The sequence below is a fragment of the Phoca vitulina genome, unplaced genomic scaffold (assembly GCF_004348235.1).
Source record: "Phoca vitulina isolate PV1807 unplaced genomic scaffold, GSC_HSeal_1.0 scaffold2, whole genome shotgun sequence".
Lineage (NCBI taxonomy): Eukaryota > Metazoa > Chordata > Mammalia > Carnivora > Phocidae > Phoca > Phoca vitulina.
This window is the reverse complement of record NW_022589705.1, coordinates 32968214-32975782: the sequence shown is the minus strand read 5'-3', so window position 1 is coordinate 32975782 and position 7569 is coordinate 32968214.

Sequence of the window (7569 nt, the reverse complement as noted above, 5' to 3'; positions counted from 1 at the left end):
AGGTGAGGGCGATGAGGGGACCATTGAGTGGCTTTTACCCTGATTCAGGTGGGAAACCATCAAAAGATTGTAAGTGGAAGAGTGACATGATCTGCCTTATGACTTAGGAGCACACAAGCTACCTTGAGAAAAGACTATTGGGGATAAGAATGGAAGTGAAGACTGTAGTTAAGAAGCTATTAAAATAATCCAGATAAGAGATGATAGGCTTATGTCAGCAGTAGAGGTAGAATGAAGAAGTTGGATTCCGGATAGATTTAGAAGTTTGAGTATACAGGATTTGTAGGCAAGTTGGATAAAAACGTGAGAGAAAAAAAGTCAAGGACGTTTCTAAGTTTTTAACCTGAGCAAATGGAAGGATAGAGTTGCCATTTATGAAATGGAGAAAAATTGGGGGGAAGCACATTTGGTGGGGGCAGGTAAGTCAGAAATTTGTACATTAGCTATATGGGAGGAGAGACTGAGTAAGCAATTGTCAGTAGGAGTCTGTAGGTTAGGCAAATCCTCACTACAGACCTCTTGATCCTTAAGACTGTGAGGTCAGGAGTGCAGACGGGAGAGTAGAGCAAGGATGAAGTTCTTGGGCACTCATTATATAGAGTTCAAGGCAATAAGAAGAATGAAACAAATGGGACTGAGAAAGAGTAGTCAGTTAGGAAAGAAAGAATTTGGGAGAGTGCAGTGTCTCAGAAGCCAAATGAAGAAAGTCATTAAAGAAATGATAAAAGGTATGTGTTTATTTCTAAAAAACAAATCATTTCTTCATTCCCAAATAGCATGACATTTTAACATAGTGAATGTATTTAAACAAAAAAACTTTTACTTTAGAATCTAAAGTATCTGAGTTGTACAATCATTGATTAAACATGCATAGGACTGATAGTGAAATCTATTTAGAATAGTGTCATGAGCATTCAAAAGTGTGTCCTAATTCTGTTGAGATTCCAAAAATCTATTTTGAAATTCCTTTAATCTTTCTATAATGTTACGTATACGTAATGTCAATCAAATATAAGCACATATATGTATGCTTGCTTTGGGGCAGTCAGGTATAGTTTTTAATATTTGGCACTACAAAAATTCTCCAATTTTAGAGTTTTCTGTTAACCATTTACTTTCTTTTTGTCCTGGGTTTAGATTCTCTCATGTTGAAGGTCTCATCTTCAGAGTTTCTACTTCGGAGTTTGTGAGAGTCTGAACTCTGCAATATTTAGGCCACGAGAGACATTTTGTGATTTGGGCTTTATTTACTGCCTGGGATTTTACGCATCAATTTTGGAGTTGTATCAGTACCCTTATAACTTGAACTACCACCAAATAGGAGGCCAATTTTATCTAAGAAAATGCTTATATTTCATTTGATTTAGGTTTTAGTGGGGACATAGGAGTAGGTGGGAAGAGAAAGTAGAACAAAGCAATTTGGCAACTATCCTATTAGTTTAATTCTAGATTAAACCCAACTGCGTAATTCAGAACCCAAGTCGAGTCTCTAAGCAGCCTGTCTTTAAAAGGTTCCTGGGTTCTTCCATTACAGAAGTTCTCTGCTGAACTGCCTCACCAGGTTCCCATGAGCACGCTGCCTTTTGGCAGACTGCCTCTTGTTCCAGCTTGAGTCTCTAACTTATTCCAATTATTGGTGGCAGCCTTTAAGTGGCAGGATAAGTGGATAAATGAGGAATATAGTGCAACAGAGGCTCCCAGAACTGCCTGCCCATCCAGTCCCTCTGTTATTAGCTCCTGTAACTCCTATACTCCTGCTTTGCCACAACTACTTTTCAAATACCCCAGGTCCAAAACTCTGAATCCCAGGGAAGCTCAAGTCTTGTATGTTGCTATAGCCCCACTAGCCGACACTCTATCAGCCACACTTGCATACCTGTTGAAGAAAAGAGTTAGAGGTCCAATCTGCCTCAGTAAAAAGTGTCAGAAAAAATTGTGCAGAGGATGTCAAGGTATGAATATTCTCCAACTTACAATCATAACAATTTTTACAACTCTATAAAATTAAACATTACCTGGAAAATAAATTACTGAGTGGATCTCATTTGTCTATAAGCAATAAAATTCACAGTACTGAGCAGGAATGAAGTCACTAGCTACAAAGTCAACAGATATGTGAGTAGCCAAAGCATGGAACAGGAAGTAGCTTCATAACAGATTATAAAGTCAGTTGCTGTAGGAAGTGTCAAGTAATTTACACATAGTCTGATGAGCCCCAACTTATTCACCTTTACCTTGTTTTTTCCAGTAATGGTGACTCACATTTTCTCCATTGCCCCAGTGAAAAAGATAACATAAAACAAGACTCAACCAACTAAGAGCCTTCCTGCTACTAATAATACATGACAGGGTAGGTCCCCACAAGTTCAACAGGCTCCTTTAAAGAAAGTACATCATTAAGGGTATGCCCCACTAAGTGAACAGGATGTAAGTTTTCCTTGCAGTATGGTGTGTTTAGGCTAACAGATGACAGAGCTCCAGAGACTGAAGGGAGACACAGGATGAAAGAAAGAGGGAAATGGTGTGATGTGACATATACATAGGTGTGAGAATCCCATCCTCTGAAGGCTCTCAGCTCTCCAGTGCCTTCCCATCACTGCTCATATGGCCAAAGTCCATAGTAGACTATGTATCAATGAGTGCTATGCTAGAGGAGGAAGTGGAAGAGAATGAAATAATTAAGAAGTGAAATGCAGATAAATTAGATGGATGGATGGATGGATGGATGGATGGACAACAGGCTTAGTCTTTCTAGCCACTACATTCTCTTGAATGTTTCCCAAGACCATGAGAGGTCAGCATTATTAGCCTCACTTACAAATGAGAGCCCAGAGATACTAAATATGCTGACAGAGCTACTAAAGCCTCTATTCCATCAGCCCACTTCCTATTCCTTATTTCCTATTACTCTCTTCCACATTCATTCTGCTCCAGCCACACCAGGCACCTGCTGCTCCTCAAATGTGTCAGGCAAACTTCCACAGGGTTTTTGTGCTTATAGTTCCATCTGCCTTCAGTGTTCTTCCACTGAATATCCACATGCTTATTTTTTTGCTTAGGTCTCTCCTTAAACGTCACCAATTCCTCCCTCTCTCTCTCCCTCGACTCCTATACCCCATTCCATGCTTTACTTTTCTTTGAAAAAATTCTCACCATCTTTCTTATATCACCACCTCTCCCCAAAAAGCCTGAGACAGGACCTTGTAAGTAGGTAACTTATTTTTGGAAGTAATAGCAAGAAACTGAAGCAGGAAAATGAGAAGAGTGAAATGGGAAAGAAAGGAAAGCTGATGTAGGAGTGAATTATCAAGTTGCTGACCAATGTGGATAATTAGGGCTCAGCATCATTAGGAATCCTCTGGGGAGCCTTGTGTAATACATTTCAGAATTGTCTAACTGAATCATATGCTCTTATCCCCATTGTTCAAGGGTCATCCCATGGAGTTTGGTTAGTTGGTCCCACAGGTGTCCCACACAAAATAGCCCTCCAGCAAAAGCTGGGAGTGGGTACTGGCTGCTTACACCTGCAATCAGTTAGTTGCTGTATCAATGATGGAATAAAAAAGGTTAGATGAGAGGATGTGGGACGGGACATTAGAGGTTTCCAATAAAGCCTACTCACATCTTTCAGAGAACCCTCAAGGTAGTGGCCAGCAGCAATTTCTACAATCAACTCAATTTAGAAAAGTTAGTGGAAAAAGCTAGAGTCCCTGGGCCATAACTGATATTAACCAACTTTTTTCTCCACTCATCCCCATTCATTGTTTCCTCCATCCTGACTTGCCATCCCAGTTGGTTTAGACTCACTTGTCTGGAGGGATAACCCAGACCTTCATCCCCAAGTGGTCAGAATCATTAATTACTTTACCCTGGTTAAGCTGTTGTCTTTATAATGGTCCACTTTCTGTTATCACGAGGAAAGCTCCAGTGAAGCCCCTGGATTCTAAATATGGTCTTCCAGGGCACCATTATGTAGCAGCAATCATAGCTGTTCATGGTAATCAGGTTCAGTTATCCCCACCAACATGATCACTTTCTTCTCTTCCTTTGGGGCCGCTTAAATGAGAAGCCCCAATGGCCAAGCAGTAGTCATAGTTTGAAGATTGTGAAACACTTACTATGCCCCACTAATGAAGTGCTCTCCTGCCCCATGGCAACCAGACTCCTAATCCAGAAGAGTCTAAATTATGGGCATGGGAAGTGCAGACTCCACAAATGGGCCACTCTGAGTGATAATGAAGGAGCCAATCTTGTACTTCTTGGTTCCTGGACCCACGTATTCTGGCTTTTGCAGTCACAGCACTATATACATCCAGAAGAAGAGCATTCTAACCCTACAAACTGTAGTCCCTGAATTTAGGCATTAGCTAAGCTTTAAATTATATCTTTTCATCATTCTCTGAGGCAGCCGCACTGTTGAGGGCAGGACTTGTGCCCTCTCACCATTGTACTACCGGAACATAGATTAGTACCCGACACATATTAGGCCGGCAACACATATGAATGAATGAATGAATGAATGGTTCAATTAATCTCTTTAGATCTTTGGATATCCAGGAACATTCAAAATCACAGAACAAAGAGATTGAAATTCATTATAAACTAGTACCTCACATGATTAAAATGTGAGCAATTACTTTTTAGACATATATATAATTAGCACATATGTCAAAAAATAAAATCAGGAAAATTGAGTTCACTTTTATAATGTATGTCGAATTAATCTATTAGTGTATAAACCATATTTATTTACTTTAGTGTACCAACAAATCATAAACTTGACAATATAGTACAAATTCACTTATTTTTCTTTGTCCTAAATACTAATGAATTTCGTGTATGAAAACCTCATTAAGAAACATTATGTTCAAGAATAAATTGTCATACCCTACTCTACCAGATTAAATGTATGATAAAATATTTAAAATGACATTTATTGCATCAATTTTTTTAAATAAAGCTAGAGAAAGCTGTTAATATAACTTAATAGCCCCAACCCTTGTTCTCTTTACTATTCTAGCATATTTCTCCAATAATATGTTTTGCCTACTCCTGCTAAAATAGTGGAAAATAATACCTACAGGACTAAAATGAAGTTTTGCAGAATTAAAGGGAGAGCCGTAAATGTGTAATGTTTCATACGAATTTCAGTTTACCATATGATATATCAGATTGGATTTCCTGCCAAAGGGATTTCAAGTTCTTGGGAAAACAAAGTCAGTATACTTCCATTTTTGAAGGGAGTCACTTTATCATGAATCATGGAATAGTTATTGAGCTCTGACAGCTCCAAGTATTGAAAAAATCAGAGAAGATCCTTTTTTTTTTTTTGGATCTTTTTGGACCTATGGAATCTATTTACCTAGCCTAATGTTAATGCTTCATTTTAGCTAAAATGTGCACATATATTAATCTCTGTACGTATTTCACCAGCATCCAAATTCCACGGGGTTGAAAAAAAATCTTATGAAACCTTAGATTGTTGTAAGAAAAAAATCTAAGGACTCGTGCATAAATATAAAGATAGCCTATCCTAAAATAGATTTATCACAAATATAAGAAGTTCCTAAAAGTTGTTGTTATATTTTCTTATACTTCCTTTACAGTCAAAATACAATTCGTTTATTCCATTGAGCAGCATGGGTAGTCCAGCTGGAAAGTTAATATGAAGCTCTTCCTTTCTCTTTTTGCAGTTTCTCACCTTTGAAACCAGTTATCTAAATAAACATAGTCTTCCCAATTAATGAGGTTATCTACACAATTTTCAAAATGTGACATTGGTCTAATTGTGAGTTTGTTAATATTATTGAAAAGACAATAATAATTTGAAACAATAGTGAAAACAATAGTTAAACAATAATTTAAATCACTAACACTTCCTTTCTGAAACAGGAAGTTACAAAACTTTGTGCTTTATATTGACCCAGGGCCACACTGATCACATAAACATGGCAAGATCAGTCGTTCTTGGATCTCAAAAGACACTAGTGTTATCTCATGCACCTATTCAAAAGATAGCCAAGATTTTAATCTAGACCAATTCATGGCAAACAGTCAATAAAAATAAGAAGCTAGAAAGAATGGAGAAATTCTGAGATCCAGCACGTACATAAAACTCAGTTATATCTCTTTGATCACAGTAACTTTGCTCAGCAGAGTCCCAAACTATGCTATGGGCTCAAATAGCCAAAGAATTTTTAAAAGCTATGAAGGATAACTCCCATTTTCCCATTTTCCCCCTTCAGTTTCAGATGAGCATGCATTTCTAGCTTTACTCATTAAGAAATGTTTGTACTTTAAAAAATTTCATGTTGACCCCCCAAATAGTGACTGGGGGAAAGCTCTGACAAGAATATTGCTAGAAAGTTAATAACGCATCTTCACTTATCAGCTGTCTTCAACCCTCACAAAGTTCCAAAGGATTCTTTCATCAGTGTCACAGGATACTTGAAGCAAAATTTGTGGAATCAACCCTGGCAGAATAAGTTTGAATTCTGGAAACTCCTGGGTCCCTTTTCCTCTGAATGTTACATGCTTCGGAGTCTTTCTTTATATTTTCAAATGCCAGAGAAATGGAAAATCATTCTCAGGTTTACTGTAGCTCTTTTCTCTGAGGGCTTCTTGCAAAGAATTCACATGTTGCAGTTAAACCTCAAATTAGACATTTTAAGTTTCCCTGCCTGGTCAATTATAAGACCCTCGGCCTTAACCAGAGGACATTCGCTTTCGACTTTGCAGAGGTCTGAGTCAACAGCTTGTTGGGCTTTGAAGAACCTCGGCCTTTTTTGTAGCTGGGGCTTTTTCTCCTTTTGCATGTTTCCCGACCACTGCTGGTTTTCATTCATCTCCATTCACTGGTTTCAGGTGACATTTTGGGGCTGGAAACATAATGTGTCAGAAGATAGCTGTAGCTTCCTACTGTGTTAGTTATTGTTTCCTTTGTCAGGAGGTGAGTGAGCACAAACATTTTCCAATTGCTCTGATTTTCAGACAGGTTTAGATCTACTGAGCCATCACTGATGCACACGCCTATACTATTTAGAAACACTTGATACAGATTTCAGAGACGATTTCTAAGTCCGGTCCTATATAAATAAAGGTACTCTGATTTATCCTTTTTCCAGAAGAGGAATACATTTCACATCCTCTTCTTGGTTTACTCCTACTCAGTATAAAAGGAATAGATGGGGTGCTTCTGAAAACGCTTCTCATTTGGGTTCAAAACAGCAGCTCACCTTTTTGCAAAAGGCAAAACATTATCATGATCAATAGAATCTGGCTCTTGGGATTTAGTTCTGCAGTCCTTTCTTGGGTAAAAATTCCCATCGAATCAGAATGAAGTCTTTAGTGAAAACTTAAATTACATTACAATATTCAGTTTCCTAATTTCCACCAAGGCTTTGCCAAAGGCATTGAATGATTTATGATAAACTTGAAAACCTCAGTCCCCTCTTCCCAGGGTGTCTTCAGTTATCTCTTTGACAAACTCTGCTCTTGATTCCTTGTTGAACTGAAGTAATAAGGGGTTTAGGGCCTTTATATTTTTCCTCAAACTTTTCCTTTTTAACT